The sequence below is a fragment of the Carya illinoinensis genome, chromosome 5 (assembly GCF_018687715.1).
Source record: "Carya illinoinensis cultivar Pawnee chromosome 5, C.illinoinensisPawnee_v1, whole genome shotgun sequence".
NCBI lineage: Eukaryota > Viridiplantae > Streptophyta > Magnoliopsida > Fagales > Juglandaceae > Carya > Carya illinoinensis.
Window position 1 is genome coordinate 3,211,928 of NC_056756.1, and position 19,491 is coordinate 3,231,418.

The 19,491-nt window shown below is 37.7% G+C and overlaps 1 protein-coding gene and 1 long non-coding RNA gene across 4 annotated transcripts in view; both read right to left on the reverse strand.

Moving 5' to 3' along the window:
• The window catches only part of LOC122309861 (MADS-box protein JOINTLESS-like), a 60,850-nt gene that overhangs the window by 12,089 nt on the left and 29,270 nt on the right, over positions 1-19,491 (reverse strand). The gene's annotated exons all lie outside the window — the stretch shown is intronic.
• Positions 16,913-18,304, reverse strand: LOC122309862. Its single transcript, XR_006242538.1, has 2 exons — positions 17,426-18,304; positions 16,913-17,141 (listed from the first exon to the last, which is right to left on the reverse strand). It is a non-coding gene; the product is annotated as an uncharacterized LOC122309862 (long non-coding RNA).

Consider the following 19,491-nt stretch of genomic DNA (forward strand, 5'->3'; position numbering starts at 1 on the left):
ACATGGTAGTTGACTGCTAATCTTATCAAAATGTAAGTGTTTTGATTCAGCGAAATGCCCGGATCAGTTACAGCCAACCCTGAGAAAAGAAAAATATTTTAGAGTGGTACTGCTTGTGATTTCAAGGTTCACAATCTGAGGTTGTTGTGGTACAAGGACAGGAAGGTGCCCATCAATTAATATTTTGGAGTCCTCTTAATCTAATTGTGACTTAAGAAATCAGATAGTAGAGTTTTGGTGGACAAGATTAACTCCAGAATAAGGTTGTAATTGAACCAGTCTGTTCAATAACCCACTCGATACTTACTTGGTTAAACTCGAATTGAATTCGACTCGTGAAAAAAAAAGGCTCGCCCATGACAACAGATGCTCGCGCACTTAGTAAATGATACATACTCAACTAAGCTTGACTCGACTTGGCTAAGACTCATTCGTTTATGCTTGAGTCAACAACTCATTAGCTTGACTTGATTAAAATTCATCATTCATACATTAATAAATGTGAATGTATATATATTGGTTAATGATATAAGCTTAATACATTTTACAATTAACAATCTAGTATGTAACCTAATTACTTATGCCTATATATTTAGTATACTTCATAACTATTTTACAATTTATACAATAGTTAGTCAGTAAAATTTAATAATTTCATATACTAGTATATATGTAGGAATATTCATATATAAAATGTTGATATATACTATCATATTATCTATATGTTTGGTAATTTATGTAGGTATATAATCTATGGTTATTATGGATAGATATCAACTAAATTATTTATAAATTTTTACAATTTTCTAATTCAATAAAGCGTCTATGTGTTAGTTGTAAAACATTCCATTAAAACTAGATTTTTTGTTTATATAATTTCTTAATTATTATATTTCATTCATAAACTAAAAATTAAGCAACTCTGACTTGTCTTAATGTGAGCTCGAGTTAAAAACCTAACTTCCGGACCCGAGCTCAAACAAAAATTAGATAAAAATCTAGAGTTCGATTTTTTTAAACCGAGTCGGTCTCAGCAATCCAAAGACCAGCTCGGCTTGATTACAGCCTTACTCCAGAATGATCAGAAGCTGTACCTATAACTACCTATCATATAGGCTGATCTCTATTCTCTATATATGTCTCTAGTTTCGAATGCATCTACTGGTGTGCAATTGGAGTTTGTTTGAATAAGCTAGGCTAATTTTCTCACGCGATGTTTGGGTGGACAGAATACAACAAATTCTGAAGTACTCTTTCAATAATGTATTTTGATCGTTTCTCCAATATGGCTGGTCATTTTTCGTAAGAGTCATTTTTATAATTCCTTAGAATTAATATTAGTTGTATCTAAGCAAGAGTTATTTTTTTGAATTAAATGTTTTTTTCATGAAGAATGCAAGTTTTAATTTCCTATACTTCAAGGGTCATTCCAAGTTATTTAGTGATGGTCGTACATTTTGCTTTTTCTCTATGTATTTTACTATGAGTGGTCTATTCTGGTGACCTTCGTCGGAAGCATTTTTCTTTTCTTGTTTTCTGGTTATTTATATGTAAGGTGCAGAAGGGTAAACTGATCTTTTGTTGGCTGGAATTTGTATTAAAGTGTTGAAATGGGAAGCTTGCATTGAGAGGAAATAAAGGAACAAAACAGTGCGTTGGCCATTTAAGTGAAATGGTGCGCATTGAGGATAACAAAATTAATGACTTGGGGATTAAGTCTTGTTCCTTTACGGCATCATTTAATTCATCATCTTCCTTCTATAAATATGAATGTAATAACAGACTAATACTCATTGAACAATTTGCTTAATTCAATTCTTTCTTGTAAGGAGGTTTTGGGTTCCTCGAAAACCCTTTTCAAGAATCAATAACAGTAGGTTCTTGGTTTCCATTTCATTCTTGAGTGAGTGAGGTTACTGGGTTATTTCTTTATGAGTTCGTGAGTATCTGTTCTATTTCTGACTTGGTACCTTAGAAGTTGGTATCAAATAGGCGATCCTCTCTTGGCAATTACTTTGATGGCTGAAGGCACGAGGGGGGCTATCAAGTCCCAAATTGATGGCAAGCAATAGGAAGCAGTTGAAAGGCAATTGGATGATCACAATAGTGCACTTCATGGTCTGACTGATAGGTTAGATCGAATTTCAGAAATGCCAAGTCTTTTGTTGAGACTAGATCAGTTGTTCATAATCTTGATGTACAAAACAGTAGTGGATGGAGTTATGAAGAGGAAAGATTAGTCTTACCTCGACGAATGAGGTTAGATTACTTTGATGGTACTGATCCATCAACATGGGTTTTTAAAGCAACCCAATTCTTTGACTTCCATCAAGCACCTTTGAGAGAAAGGTTAGTGATAGTAGGTTATCACATGGAAGGTCAGGCCTTAATTTGGTATCAAGATGCATTGGATGTTGGAATCTTTCAATGTTAGGATACCTTCATTAAAGCAGTAAATGTTCAATTTTGTCCCATTGCCTACGATGACCCCATGGAGGCTTTAAATCACCTCAAGCAGACCACTTCAGTGACCAGTTATAAGGATCAGTTTGAGCTCTTATCGAATAGACTTAAGGGTCTTTCTGAAAGGCACAAGTTGAGTCTATTTTTTAGTAGATTGAAGGATGAGATTAGGCTTCCAATCAGGATGCTTGATCTCATTAATCTTAATGTTGCATTTGGATTAGCCAAGATCCAAGAAGAATATGTGTTGGCCTCCAGAAAATCCACTAGATTCATGAGCAGTAGTTTTGGTAAAACACAGTCTGAGACACCTAGTGGTCGAGGTCAGAAGTTTGTTGGACCAGTCAGGAGGGTGTTTTCTACACAAATGGATGAGAAAAGGAAAAAATTGTTGTGTTACCATTGTGAGGAAAAATGGAATCTAGCTCATGTTTGTAAAAGGATGGGCAAGAGGATTTTGTGCTTCCAGAATCTAGTGACCAAGAAAAGGTATTACAGGAAAGCAATGAAAACAATGAGGGGGGGATGGAAATTTTGATACATGCGTTATCTGGGTGCATGAATAGCAACTCTAAGAAGTTGTTGGGAAAAGTTGGTGATGCTTCTATTGAAATATTGGACTTTGGATCTACCCATAATTTTCTTGACCCTCTAGTTGTTAAAGCAGCTAACCTGAAAGTTGATGCAAGTACCAAACTAGATTCGAGTTGCTGATGGAAATTTTCTTTTAAGTCATGGTAAATGTGAGGAGGTCCTTTAAAATTCAAAGTTCTTATTATTTCATTTCATGTTCTTGAATTGGGAGGATGTGATGTGGTTCTTGGAGTTCAATGGCTTAAAACCTTGGGACCCATTATTTGGGACTTCTCAACTATGCCAATGTCTTTTTCTGTGGGGCAATCTAAAATGAAGCTAAGTGGGATATTGGATGCCCAGTTAAAGATGTGTCAAGGACTAGGCTGTTTCAAATCTACTCTAGTTAACCAACAAGGTTGGTTTTTGCAATTTTTGGCACAAAAACTTGATAAACCAGTGAGCACTTGCCTGGAAGAGGTTGTTGTAGTAGTTGATGAGTTTGCAGATGTGTTAATTGAGCCAGCTGGTTTACCACCTAAGGGAAGTTTTGATCATCAAATTCTCTTGAATGATAATACTACACCTATTTCAGTTAGACCTTATAGATATCCCCATTACCAGAAAACTGAAATAGAAAACATTGTTAAAGATTTGCTCAAATCTAGTGTGGTGAGGGCTAGTTAGAGTCTCTTTTCTTCACTTGTTCTTTTGATGAAAAAGGCAGATGGATCATGTAGAATGCGCATTGATTATAGTGCACTTAATCAAGTAACTATCAAGGATAAATTTTCTATACTTGTCATTGATAAGCTACTTGATGAATTGTTTGGAGCAAATCTGTTTTCAAAGCTGGATCTTAGATCTGGGTACCACCATATTAGAGTTAAGGAGGGGGACATTGAAAAAATAGATTTTCGAACTCATGAGGGCCACTATGAGTTCTTAGTAATGCAAATCTTGAGGGGTAGCTCAGTTGGTCAGGCCTTGAGTTTGCTCCTCAATGGTCACTAGTTCGAGTCCCTTAAGGGCTATTGGAGGTTTACCTGACTGTTAACTTCAAGGTCTCATGGGATTAGTTGAGGTGCACGCAAGTTGGCCCTGAGACCCACAGATATTAAAAAAAAGAAAAGAGTTCTTAGTAATGCTTTTTGGATTTACTAATGCACCTGCAACTTTCCAAGGTTTAATGAATGACATATTTAATCATTGTCCCAGAAAGTTTGTTTTGGTGTTTTCTAATGATATTCTTGTGTACAGTTCTTCCTTGGCTAACCATTTGGAGCACTTGAGGGTAGTGCTGGGTGTTTTGACGTAGCATATTTTGTTTGCAAAGAGATCTAAGTGTAAGTTTAGCTTAGAAAAAATTAATTACTTAGGCCACTTAATTTCTGCAAAGGGGGTGAGAGCAGATCCTTCTAAGTTGGCAGCAATGGTTGATTGGCCCATACCTAGTTTCTTAAAAGCATTGAGGGGGCTTCCTTGTTCTTACTGGGTACTATAGGAACTTCATAAGGAACTATGGAACAACAACAGCTCCTTTAACAGACTTGCTTAAGAAAAATGAATTTCAATGGTCAGATTCTGCAACTTGAGCATTACATAAACTGAAGGAGGCCGTAACTAAGCCTCCTGTTTTGAGGCTACTTGACTTCACAAAGATCTTCACTATAGAATGTGATGCCTTAGGCATTGGTCTTGAAGCAGTCCTTATGCAAGAAGGACAACCTATTGCTTTTTATGGCAAAGGTTTAAAAGGGAAGGCATTGCTGCTCTCTACATATGAAAATGAGCTTTTAGCTCTTGTTTCTGCAGTATGTAAGTGGAGACTTTATCTGTTAGGGCAACCTTTTAGAATTAAAACAGAACAACAGGTCTTAAAACATCTCCTTGAGCAAAGAGTTGGTACTGAATTTCAATAAAAGTGGTTATCCAAGTTGCTTGGATAGGACTTTACCATTGAATACAAAATAGGCAAAGAAAATGTAGCTGCGAATGGGTTATCCAGAAAAAATGAGGATGATTATGCTATGTTGGCTTTAATCACTTTTCCTACTCTTTTATGGATTCAGGAATTAAAAGATAGTTATAAACTATCTCTTCAGTTAGATAAGATTGTGAAAAAACTCAGTTCTGGTTCGCCAGGGCCTAATAAATATAGCTTACAACAAGGGTTATTGTTGAAGAAGGGGAGACTTGTTCTGGTTCCTAATTCTTCTTTCAAAATGAAGATCCTTGACTATCTTCATAACAATTCGCAAGCTGGGCATGTTGATTACAAGAAAACACTCCAGAAGTCTAGAATGAAGTTTTATTGGCAAGGGATGAGAGCTAATATTCGAACCTTGGTAAGGGAATGTGTAGTCTGTTAGACTAGCAAGAATGAAATAGTGAAGTCAGCAAGACTTTTGCAGCCATTATCAATTCCTCATTCTTCTTGGTTGGATATAGCAATGGATTTTGTTGAAGGCCTTCCTCATTCTAATGGTTTTTCTGTCATTCTTTTTGTGATTGATAGACTAACTAAATTTGCTCACTTTTTTCCTTGTCTCGTCCATTTACAGCAGTTGAAGTGGCTCAGACATTCTTCTCAAGGGTGTTTAAACTTCATAGAATGCCTAAATCTATTGTGTCTAATAGAGATCCTTTGTTCACAAGTTTATTCTAGAAGGAAATGTTTAAAGTGCAGGGGGTCTCACTTCACTATAGTGGGCAAACTGAGAGCTTGAACAAGAATGTGGAAGGGTATTTGAGGTGTTATGCAAGTGACAAGCCAAAAGAGTGGAGTATTTGGCTATCTATGGCAGAATAGTGCTACAATACGACACCTCATTTTTCAATTGGGATGTCTCGTTTTGAAGCACTTTATGGTTATGCTCCAAAGCTGCTAACTAATGTGCCTGGAACAACTTCTAATACAGCTGTAGACCATCAATTAAGATCCAGAGATGAGCTCTTATCCTTGTTGAAGGAAAAAATCCAGAAGGCTCAGCATAGAATGAAGTTCTTTGCTGATACCAAGAGAACTGAAAGGGAATTTCAGATAGGGGATTGGGTTTTCCTACGGCTTCAATCCTATAGACAAAAAACTGTGGCTTTAAGGCACAATTTAAAGCTGTCACCAAGATTTTTTGGTCAATTTCAAGTGATTGAACAAATTGGATCAGTGGCATATAGATTGGATTTTCCTGACTCATCAAAGATTCACCCTGTCTTTCATGTTTCTTATCTCAAAAAGAAACTTGGTCAAGGTGGTTCTCCTTTACCAGTACTTCCTCAAGTTGATGTCCAAGGAAGGGTGCAGCCTGAACCTGAAGTAATCCTTGAAAGAAGGATGAAAAAGGTGGGTAACCAAGTAGCAACTGAGGTCTTGGTCAAATGGGTTGGTGCCCCAATTGAAGATAGTTCCTGAAAAATTTTATGGAAATTTAGGAACCTGTATTTGCACCTTGTGGACAAGGTTCTTTGAACGGGAAGGGAAGTGTTAAGGCCTTGTCAACAAGATCCTTAAAAGGGGTGGAGAATGTAAGGTGCAGAAGGGTAAATTGATCTTGGTTAGCTAGAATTTGTCTAAGTGTTGAAATTTGCATCGAGAGGAAATAAAGGAACAAAACGGTGCGTTGGCCACTTAAGTGAAACGGTGCGCATTGAGGATAACAGAATTAACGGCTTGGGGATTAAGTATTGTTCCTTTATGGCATTGTTTAATTCATCATCTTCCTTCTATAAATAGGGATGCAATAACAGACTGATTCTCATTGAACAATTTGCTTAATTCAGTTCTTTCTTGTAAGGAGGTTTTGGGTTCCTCGAAAACCATTTTCAAGAATCAATAACAGTAGGTTCTTTGTTTCCATTTCGTTCTTGAGTGAGTGAGGTTACTGGGTTATTTCTTTATGAGTTCGTGAGTGTCTGTTCCATTTTTGACTTGGTATCGTACATTAGATGTTACTTGCAAACAAGGATGGGTTTTTTAAAACACTTGCTTATAGAAACAAAGGTGTTTGTCTTCTTGTTGGTGGGGGGAAAATACTTTCATATCACTAAGAGGAGTTGGAACGTTACTAAGGAACTTAATGGTGCTCATCAGTCATGCCAATGTTCGTTGGCTTGCAAATAGGATGGAAGAATGTTCATTATTGGAGGGAAAGAAAGAAAGAATTTTGCAAGACATATCGTAATGGTAACAAGGCTTTGTTCGCCGTGTGGCAAGGCGGATTACCCCGTTCGCATGGCAAGGGGCGGGGTCCCACGCCAGTATTTAGGTTCTTCGGTGGGGGTGGGGTCGGGATGGGGTGGAACCCCACCCCATAAATACCCCACCACGCCCCAGTTTTTAATAAATTATATATATAATTATGTAATTCTATATAATATATATTTTACCCCAGGTGAACAAAACGGTGCCATTTTGACACCTAGGTTTTTTTTTTTAAATTAAATTAGTAGTATCGTTTTGGGTTTACTAACCTAAACCCACCCCTCGATCAAAACTGAAGCCCTGGGCCCCAATCCCCATTACCCATATACTCAGCAGTCCGTCTCCTTCCACTTCCCCAGTCACAACCCCCTGCCGCCAATCCATGAGATTATCACCGCCATCACAACCCCCTTTTGCCACCACAGCTGACCTCCTCGCCATCTGTGCTCGTTGTCGTCACCAAAGGTAAGTCCAAGACTCCGAATATCTCATCTATTTTTTTTTTAATTTTATATTTTTATAGAATTAAATGGATGATGAAATTAATGGAGATGGAGGATGGAATTGCAAATGGAGGATTGATTGTGCATGCGCGTGATGGATCTGATTGTAATTGAACGTTTGGATTGTGATTTATTAGGGTTTTGTGATTTATTTCGGTTTTCATGCATTTTTCTTCCACCTTCGGTTTTTCTTCACCCATTTATCACCACAAAAATTGATGAACACAAGAACACAGAAATTGATAAAAAAAAAACTAGCAGTAAACGGTTTTTTAATGGGATTTAATGGTGGATTAATTGTTGCGATTGTGAGATCTTGTACGTTACGGCCTTGGAGAAATTCTCTATCATGTTTTTTTTTTCTTGTTTCTTTAAGGGTTGTTGCGATTGGGTTTGGGTTTTGAAAATGGGTTTTCTTGTTCACATTGATGAACAACTTGCGATTGTGTTTGGGTTTTACTGGGAGAAGGAGATGTTATTTTTATCTTGTAACCTTCATGCATTTTTGTATTTTGGAGATTCAATACCTTGTGTCTTGTGATATCAGTCATGATATGGAGAAAATATATAGGACGTTTTAAACATAAGTATTTTTCTTTTGTTCATCTCAGACCATATAAAACTTGTTCAGTCCATTTTATCATGTAGAATAACATAATTTTCCACTTTTAAAATTGTTAATTCTAGAAAGTTGATCATTTAAAGTCTTCGATCATATAGATCAGAGTATATATATATATTTTAAAAAGTTATTTAAATAGAAGGTGAACAACTACATCCTAAAAATAATAAAACCTGTTTTGGAATGCATTGCACTTGGTTGGATGTTAATATTTTTCATGTTTGCTATTAATTTCAGATTTGTTGTTTGCTTGAGTTAATAGAAATGCCGACAGATTCTAGTGCGAGCTCCCTTATTCAGGATACCTCTGCCTCTACCCCTACCACTACCACTATGCCTACCACTACAGAACCTTGCCACGCCCTCAAGCCCAACAGGAAACCCGCTTTCATAATTTGGTCTCACTTTACCAAACCAAAGGGTGGTGACCCTAATAACCTCTAAACCAAGTGTAACTATTGTGGTAAAATTTATAAATGCCATTATAGGAAACATGGCACCTCACAATTAAAGGTGCACTTATAAGATCAATATAAAAAAGTCCAATTCCAAGATCTTTGCAAGAGAAGAGCCAATCTAGGCTAGAAATTGGACTTTAAAAAATGGAGGATGATAGTAGTGGAGGTGCAACGTCGAAAGGGTACACGAAGTATGATCCTGAGGAGTGTAAGGTTCACTTAGCTTGTATGGTCATCATGGACAAGCTACCTTTTCAAATTGTGGACGGGAAAGGGTAATAAGCGTATTCTCATTGCTTGGAACCAAGGTTTCAACTTCTTTCTCACCACACGGTGGCAAAGAATGTAAAAAAAAATTACCGATATGAAAAAGAGAAGTTGAGGGGTTTTTTGGCTATTCAGTTTGTTTGCCTCATCACTGATTGTTGGACATCGTTCCAAAATTTTAATTATATGTCTTTAACTTGTCATTTTGTTGATTATGATTGGACATTGCATAAGAAAATTCTTAAATTTTGTCAAATTACCGATCACAAGGGTGAGACGATTGGGAGGGCCTTGGATGCCACTATAAAGGAGTGAGGGTTGACAAGCGCTGTGACATGCACAGTTGATAATACCTCATCTAACAATCTCGCATTGGGATATCTTAAGACATTTTTTAGAGAGGCAAATAAGACAATCTTGGGTGGTGATTATTTGCATGTAAGGTGTGCGGACATATTCTTAATCTTATTGTCAATGATGGTATGAAAAATCTTCATGACTCGATTGCTCAGGTCAGAACTACTGTGAGATGGGTGAGATCTTCTCCTGCGAGATTGGAGAAACTCAAAATTGCTGCGAGGTCTACAAGCCTAACATCAAAGAATGGGTTTTGTACTGATTTGACTACACAATGGAACTTAATATTTTTTATGTTGGAGGTGGCCCAAGAGTATAAGTTGGCATTTGCATTATTGGGTGAGGAAGACATCCAATATGTAAAATATTTTGATGGTCACGCGGGATTGAGGAAACCTATGACTGAGGACTAGGATGTTGTATCTACTTTCATAGATTTTCTAAAGCTTTTCTATGAGGTTACCATAACTTTATCTGATTCTTTGTATCCTACATCCCATCATTTTTGTCAATAAATATGTAAGATAAAAGAAGAATTAGAGGAAATTATCGCAGGCGGTCACACTAGGCTGCGGGAGATGGCATTGTTGATGAGGGAGAAGTATGACAAATATTGGGGGGAGATTTCGATATGGCTAATATATTATTATATGTAGCTGCTGTCCTTGACCCCTAGTTTAAGGTGGATTAGGGGGTATATGGATTGGGTATTGCCTATAGGCAAGTATGGACGAAGCATATTGCATCAAGGGTTAGGGAAACCCTTAATAGATTACTTGATAAATTTACCATCTTGCGGGGTGATAATATTGCAGCACCTACACCTATCCCCCCACCAATTCTAGATCCCAGGGCTGAGAAAAAAACATAAATTGGACTGGGGTGATAGGATGGAGTAAAACCCCTTCACGAGGAGTGCTCCAGAAGCTAAGTTAGAGATGGATAGATACTTTGCAGCAGATCTTAAACTATATATACGAGACTTTGATATCTTAGCTTGGTGGAATATACATGTCCTCAAGTATCCCATCCTTGTACAAATAGCCCGCAGTATTTTGGTCATCCCTATTAGTACGGTAACCTCAAAGTCAGCCTTTAGCACTGGAGGGCACATATTGGATCCATTCTAGAGTTTATTAAATCCTACCACTGTAGAGGCTTTGATTTGCATCTCAAATTGAATCACAGGGAATCCAATTCATATTTTGGATGTTATTGATATTGTCAGGTCGACGCCAAGGAGGAGGGTGCTAATGAGCCTAGATCTGGTAATTTGTCACTTAAATTCAATTTTCTTATTTTAATTTATTTATTTTCATTTAATTGGTGTTAATTTTAAATTTAATTGTTGTAGTGATACCTAGGACAACGTCTACAGCTACCTCCATTGCAGTATGACTATGTGTATATTAGAGTCTAGACCCACCATTGCTCATGGTTTGCACAATTAATCCCTTAATCTTTTTTCATGCTTACAAGTTAAAACTTTATATTTATAATTCTAATTCGTTTTATTTTTAACTTATTATTATTACAGGTTTTATGATCTTGAATTTGATTCTCATAGCACTCAATAGTGAACACAACTCAAAGTCTCAATGAACTCACCGCCACCCACAATTGATCAAACGTCCCAATGTTATGATTTTGTCAATTTACAATTAGTTGTAACGTTAATAGTAAAATTTGTAGTATTTATTATTTTTATGTCTTTGTAATAGTTTATTAGTTATCTTAATTTGTATCATTATACATTTGTAATAACTTAGTGTCTTAATGATGGTTATTACTTAGTACTTAATAGACTAATAGTATTAGTTGGAACTTAGTAATTAGTATATAATTAATAGTTTCTATTCAATTTTTTTTTTAGCTGTACTTAAAATTTAGGCCCAAAAAAGGGTTTAAATGTGTTTATGGGCCATTTTGGGCCCAGAAAACTGATATGGGCCGAAAATGGCCCAGATAATCAAAATGGGCCAAAGGCCCAAATGTACCCATGCGGGGGGTGAACGGTTGGATGTCCACCCCCGCACCCTCGTGGCAGGACAGGGTACCTCGCCCCAGCATGGACTGGAGCTGAGCACGTGGACGAAAACCCTCCCCCCGCATGGCCCTACCCCTGGGGAGGGGGGGAGGGGGTGGGTAGCACCCCTACTACTTGGAATTAACAAATTACAGTGGCAGTGGGCGTCAAGGTCTTCAAGTAATCCTGGAAGGAATGAAAGGACGGGGATGGCAAAGTTTTTCTTTGGAGCTAAAACAAGCTTTGTCCATCCCGTTAGACAAGGCTCAAGCTGTGTCTCTATGTTTGGATAGGGTGGTAGTTAAAGGGAAGGAGATAGGCAGTCCTCAGTGCTGCATTTAAATGATAAAAAAGGCAATGTAGCAGGGAAGAGTACTACTACTGCAAAGAAGCATGGGATGAGATGGTGTGGTGTACCAAAAGGGAGTAGTGGTGGTCTATCCCATGCTAGTTCAACCAAAAAAGAGGATATGTAAAGTGGACCTGGGCCAAGGCTAGTGCACTAATGAACCGGAGAGCAAAGATAAAGAAAAGGTTGCCAAGAAATGGGCCGAAGCCTCTCAGGCCCACTAAACGTAAAACCAAACTTTTGAGTGGGCTAGATGCATCCAACTAGTGTACCTAGAATGAAATGGGGTTTCAGAAGAGTTGGGCCTTCTTCTTTCGTAAAGGCCTCTCCGTCCATAACCATGAACATGACACTGGAACAACTTTAACTAGGGATGTCACAGAACCTTGCGGTGACAACATATGCACCTATCTCCGACATTATTTTGTCGGTATGGTTGATTGAAATTGTACAACGGGAGGGTCAGTTAATTATGCGATGAAACATAATCATACATCGGAGTCCTCTGAGTCAAATACCGTTACTACTGTTGTGAAGGTGATATCTCCAATGCAGCATACCAAGATTTTAGTGTCACTTGTTGATGAGAGACTAGGAGCATAGCCGGGAGGGTTCAAGCATTATGGGGTGGCACAGAAGCTTGTGTTGAAGACTAATGGGTTGAAGACTTACCTCCGTGCCATGAATCTGACTATGGCAGTGTCGAACAATGGTTGTGTAGCTGAAATACCACTACCTATTGAATCTAAGAGTGCAACACTGGTTGGGGAAATTTTACATAAGAAAGGGGAGGCCGAAATGGAAGTAGCTTTGGTTTTAGTTGAGTCTAGCGAGGGAAGGGAGAAAAAACAACCCCTGGATAGGGGGTGTAAGGGATGGAGGGGCAAGACAAAAGATGAAATGGAAGAACCCATTCCTTTAAACTCGTTTCACCCCCATGTGTTAGATTGGATAATTCAAAAGGCTTAGAGATTAAGCATTGTGTAGGGATTACATGCGAGGGCTTTGAAGATGAAATCATAGCATTACTCACAGCTATAGAGGTCGAATATACACAATCCAAATCTAATTCATCTGTCAATTTCGCTAAAAAAAGAGAGAAAACTCAAGAGGCTTTATTGGCAATGAATGTTGATGCTATCATGCTAGGGAGAGGAGCCATAACCAGGGACACCTCAAGGGAAGGGCAAAGATGGTCTCTCTATGAAATCAAAAATAATATCATGGAATGTAAGAGGACTCAATGAAACTAACAAGCGTCTCCAGGTCAAAAACTTAATTCATCAATGGAAGGGTGATGTTATTTGCTTACAACAGACCAAGCTGGAATTTATTTCAAGAGAACTATTTCAAAGTTTTTGGAGATGTCAACATGTTGGGTGGTTGTACTTGTCATCTAAAGGAGTTTTAATTATGTTCGATAAATGGGTGGCGGAAAGATTGGAGGAATGTGTGGGTGAAATCACCGTGGCTTGCTCTTTTAAGAATATAGAAGACAATTTCCAATGGACATTTGCTGGAGTATATGACCCTCATATTGACTTGGAAAGAAGGCTATCATGGGAAGAAGAATAGGTCTTCTTAGTTGGTGAGAGTTACCAAGCTGTATAAGGGGGTGTCTTTAATGTAACTTGCTTCCCAAATGAAAGGTAGGGTGTGTCCCACATCAACTTTGCCATGAGGGAGTTTTCTAACTTTATTTTAGAACATGAGATTATGGATATTCTATTTATTGGAGGTACGTTTACTTGGTCCAAAAATCAAGAACACCCATCTTGGTCAAGGATTGATAGGTTTTTTATAACTCCATACTGGGAGTTATATTTCCTTGATGTAACTAAAAAAAGGTTAACCAGGTTATGCTTTGATCATTTCCCTATCATCTTAGACTGTGGAGGCATCCAAGGGGTAGAAGATATTTTAAATTTGAGAATATATGACTTAAATTTGACGGTTTTGTGGACAAGGTCAGACAATGGTGTTCTTACCATTTTCTAGGCTCTCCAAGTTTCATAATGGCAAGAAAGTTAAAAGCATTGAAACAAGATCTGAAGCGACAGAATGAACAAGTTTTTGAAAACGTGGTTGAATAGAGGCGCTCTCTCTTGGAGGAGCCACAATGTTTGGAGGGCGAGGAGGAGGTAAGAACTCTCCCTGAATCTTAGAGGACTCGCAAGAGTTGGGGATAACAAGTTTCTTTAGCTGAATAATCTCCTACCTCTTACTTCTCATTCATAAATAGCAAAAATAGATTACATAGATCAGAAATTGAAATTTGGCTTCCTATCATAAAGGGATTCAAATCTTTGATAAGATATGTTTCCCATACTTATCTACCCAATCTAAATATTCAAATCACAAATCCTATAAATCTTATACAGTTGTACAAATCTGTCTATACCTGAAATCCATTGATAAAACATAGGAATTAATTCTAGTAAATATAATCCACTAATACCCCCCCTTAAATTGATGCTAGTGTATCTACTAGCATCAATTTGCTAACTAGGAATGGATGCAGCTGTTTAGTCATCGCTTTTGTGAATATATCAGCTACTTGAAGATTCATAGAGATATGAGGAAGAATAATAGACTTAGCCTCATAGGCTTGACAAATATAGTGACAATCCACTTCAATATGTTTGGTACACTCGTGAAATACTGGATTGGCAACAATTTGAATGGCACTAGTGTTGTCACCATGAAAAGGAGTTCGCTTGTCTTGCAAAAAACCAATCTCTTGAAGAATGCCCCTCAACCACATCACCTCAGGGCAAGCTACTAACATAGTTATTCAGGTTCAATAGAGGATTTAGAAACACACTATTGCTTCTTGCATTTCCAGGATATGAGTGAATCTCCAAGAAAGATGCACCAACCAATTGTAGAATGCCTAGAATCTGGGCAACCAGTCCAATCCGCATCATTATAAGTCATAAGTTGTAGAGAAGTGCCAACAGGAAAAAATAACTCACAGTTAGGAGTCTCAATCAAATATCTGATAATACAACGAACAGCTACTAAATGCAAGTGCCAAGGTGTGCCCATAAATTTATTGATAATATGGACAACTTATGAGATATACAGACGTATGATAGTGAGATAGATTAGACTCCCAACAAGCTTCCTATATAATGTAGGATCAGAAATTAAATCACCCTCATCCTTTCGATACTTCACGTTAACTTCCATAGGAGTATCAAATGAAGTAGTCTCCCCCAACCCAGCCAACTGAACAAGGTCCCAGGTGTATTTATGTTGATTAATAAATAACCCATGTGGCTGATTTTGAACTTCCAACCCCAAGAAATAAGTCAAAATTCCTAAATCTTTTATATGAAAAACCTTATGCAGATGCATCTGATACCTCTGAGTAAATTCAATACTGGATCCCGTAATAATGATATCGTGCACATAGACCAACAGGAAAACAAAACTAGAATCACTCTTATAAAGGAACAAAGAAGCATCATACTCACTCTGAGTGAATTGAAACTCAAGTAAGGTATTGCGGAACTTCTCAAAACAAGTTATGGGAGCTTGTTTTAGACCGTATAATGACCTTTTCAGCTTACAAACATCAGTAGCTAAGGAGAGGGGCATACGAGAAAGAAGTTTCATGTAAATGTCCTCTTTTAAATTACCATGAAGGAACGCATTATTCACATCTATCTAATACAATCGCCAAGATTGAGAAGCAGCAATGGCAAGAAGGAGACAAACAACCGCCATCTTAGCAACAGGAGCAAACATCTCATCATAATCAATCCCATATTCTTGTCTATTTTCCGAAGCTACCAAACAAGATTTATATCTCTCAAGGGACCCATTTGATCTAAGCTTCATAGAATATACCCACTTACTACCAATAGGTGTCATCGAAGAAGGACAAGACACAATGTCCCAAGTGTCATTGGCCACTAGTGCATCCATTTATACTTGCATGGCATTCCTTCAACACTCATGTTCCATAGCCTACTTATAAGAGGAGGGAATAGAAATATAAGAAAGTGTAGCAGACATAGAAGAATGAGATGAAAAACCATACCGATCCGGGGGTTTGGAGACTCTAGAAATATGCCGACGAGATGGTGGATCATAAGATATGTCAAGGGATTGAATAGGAGCCATAGGTAGATGCTTAGGAGGGGCAGAAAGAGTGGTCAGATCTAATGGATGAGATGATTTACACCTAGTGTAAACACAATCAGGTTTAAACCGAGTGGAAGCTGGTGTAGAAGTTGTATCCTCATCTAAAAAATTTGGCAAAACACAGAAACTAGGAGGAATAGGGTCTAGATGAGTATGAAAAAATTGTTGTTTGTCAAAGAACACCACATTTTGAGAAACTGTAATACGTTTAGCCTAAGGATTATAACAAACAAAACCCTTCTGAAAAGAATTATACCCTAAAAAGGCACATTTGACTGATTGAGCAGAAAGTTTGTGTCTTTTGTGATATGGAAAATACACAAAACAAACACAACCGAATAAATGCAATTGAGAATAGTTTGGGGAGTTCCCAAATAGAAAAGAATAAGGAGAAACATTATCTAATACTGGCGTAAGTAATTTATTAATTAAATACACAGTAGTAGATAAAGTTTCACACCAAAAACAAGCGGGCACAACCGAAACAATTAGGAGAGCCAATACCATATCAAGAAGATGACGATTCTTTCTTTCAATTTCTCCATTTTGTTGTGGAGTATATGGATAAGAACGTTGAGAAATAATTCCTTGATCTTGAAGGAACACTTGAAACTTAGTAGATATATATATATTCTCCCCCTGAATCGAAGCGAAGAACATTAAGAGAGGCAAAAAATTGATTAGTGAGATAAGCCACGAAACGCTTGAATACCAGAAATACTTCATTCTTAGTGCGAAGAAAGTAAATCGACGTAAAAGGAGTATAATCATCAATGAACGTCACAAAATATTTATAACGATCATGAGATTCTATCGGGGCAATACCACACACATCACTATGAATAACATCAAACGTACAAGTGGCATGGGATCCTTTTGAAGGAAAAGGCAAAACTTTACTTTTAGCTAACTTGCATATATCACAATCAAAATTTAATTGATCAGGAGAATAGAGCTCTTTATTGCCAATTAAACTGGAAGATAACAACTTATGAAATATGTGAGAATTAGGATGGCCCAATCGCCAATGCCAATCCTTCACACTCAAAGTACCAACATTACAAGAAAACAAAGATAAATATTTTGACTCAAAAGATTTTGAATCTAAACATAATGGAAACAGTTGACCCTCTTTGGGACCCCTTTCGATCATCTTTCCGTCACCTGATCCTGTACAAGACAACCAAAAGAAGTGAATGACACTCTACAATTGCTCTCAACTAATTGTCCAATAGAAATCAGATTGGTATTTAATGAAGGAGACACCAAAACATTATTCAAGGAATGAGAAATGTCACCTATGGTATTGATAGGTAGGGCACTACCATCTGCCGTGTGAATTTTAAGTGGAACAACATACTATGAGACATTAATAAGAGAGTGAGAGGCACTTGTCATATGGTTGGTGGCACCGGAATCAAAATAGCAAGGTTTAGAGGCAGATTTGGTTTTACCTGAAATACCAAAAGCTGAAAGAGCTGAAATGATGATTTGTTGTACCATTTCTGGTGTAATAGAGGTGAGATTTTGAGAAGTGGAAGCGGGAACGTGAAAGGAAGTGGACAAGGTAGAGCTGGCAGCACTAGTAGCCTCGGTAGTAGCTGAGTAGGCAGTTTCTTGGTGACGTGGAGGATGTATCAGGCAATCCTTGATGATATGTCCTTGCTTATTGCAATAGCTGCAAGTTTTCTTAGAGCAATTTGCAGCGAGATGCCCATAACCTTTGCAACTATAGCATCGAGTGGTGCTCAAATCCCTCTGGTTTTTCCTTGAGCTGCATATGCCACAAGAGCGGGAGTAGCTTCTTCCATGGCTGTTTGGGTCATCAATCTTTGCTCCTCTCAAAATCTCTCTCCCAAACACATATCAAGTGGAGGCACATGATCTCGGTTCATTAGATTAGCACAAATAAATTCAAATTTAAGCCTTAGTTTCATAAGAAACTGTGCCCACATAATTGCTTCATAAACAGCTTGAATATCGACCAAAATTGTTCCCGGAATTGAAGTGTATACAATATCTATATACTTAGCCCACAAGTTACAAAAACCAAAATAAAACCCCTCCACACAGAGAGCTCCTTGAGAGAAATTTGACATCTCTAGTTCGAGTTGAAATCTCCTAGCTGCATTATTCTGAGTATATAGCCACTTGATATGATTCCACCTATCACGAGCATTCTTGAATGAGCATAAATTCAAGATAATATGGGGATCAACAGATCCAAGAATCCAAGACATGACTCGGGCATCCTTGCTTTCCCAAGAAGCTCGTTGATCTTTGTCCTCCAGTGCCACACTACCCCCATCAATATGACCCCAAACTTCCTTTCCTTTCACCAATAGTTAAAATTGAAAAGACCACGCAACATAATTCTTTTCATTGAATCGAACCGGAAGAGAATCTCTAATTTCAGAAGACATGATAGACAAGAAACCCTAGTTGCAACCCTTGAGACTAGAGAGAAAAATAGCCGCAACTTTGGAATCAGAAAAACCCTAGCCAAGAATCTGGAAACCAGGAAAAAAAAAAATCTTAGAATCAGAAAAACCTAGAATTCTTAACCTTTCTTTGATACCATAACAAGTTTCTTTGGCTGAACAATTTCCTGCCTCTTTCTTCTCATTCATAAATAGCAAAAATAGATTACATAGATCATAAATTCAAAATTTGACTTCCTATCCTAAAGGGATTCAAATCTTGCATAAGATATGTTTCTCATACTTATCTACCCAATCTAAATATTCAAATCACAAATCCTATAAATCCTATACAAATCTATCTATACCCAAAATACATCGATAAAACATAGGAATTAATTCAAATAAATATAATCCACTAATAAAAAAGAATAACATTGATGAATGAGATCTCTTGAAAACAAAAATCAATGATGCTATGGCTCAAGGAGGAGACAAGTGCATGAAGCTCTTTCATTGGGTGACTAATTCATATAGAAGGGACAATGCTATCAACATGCTATCAATAGAAGTTGGATATTTTTGTTTGCTGGAAACTAAGATGGAATTCATGGATCATAGCTTCATCACTAGCATTTGGGGTTGTCCATTTGTGAGATGGGTATATCTTCCCTCGGAGGGAGCATCCAAGGGCATCCTTATTATGTGGGATTCAAGGGTGGTTGAGTCTACTGAGGGGTGTGCTAGAAATTATACGGTGGGGTGTTCATTTAAAAATGTGGAGGACAGCTTCTGTTGGGCTTTTGTTGGTGTGTATGGGCTAAGTGTGGACACGAATAGAAAGGTCTTGTAGGAGGAATTAACGGGTTAGGGTAGCTAGTGGAACCTATCATGGTGCATTGACGGTGACTAGTGTTTTCCTAGTGAAAGATTAAGAGAAGTCTGGCGTAACCAGGCAATGAATGCGTTTTCTGAATTTATTTTCGATATGGATATGGTGGACTTACCACTTATTGGCAGCATGCACATTTGGTCTAATAATCGAGCTTGGTCTCGTTTGGACAGATTTTTGGTGTCTCATTCATGGGAGGTACATTACT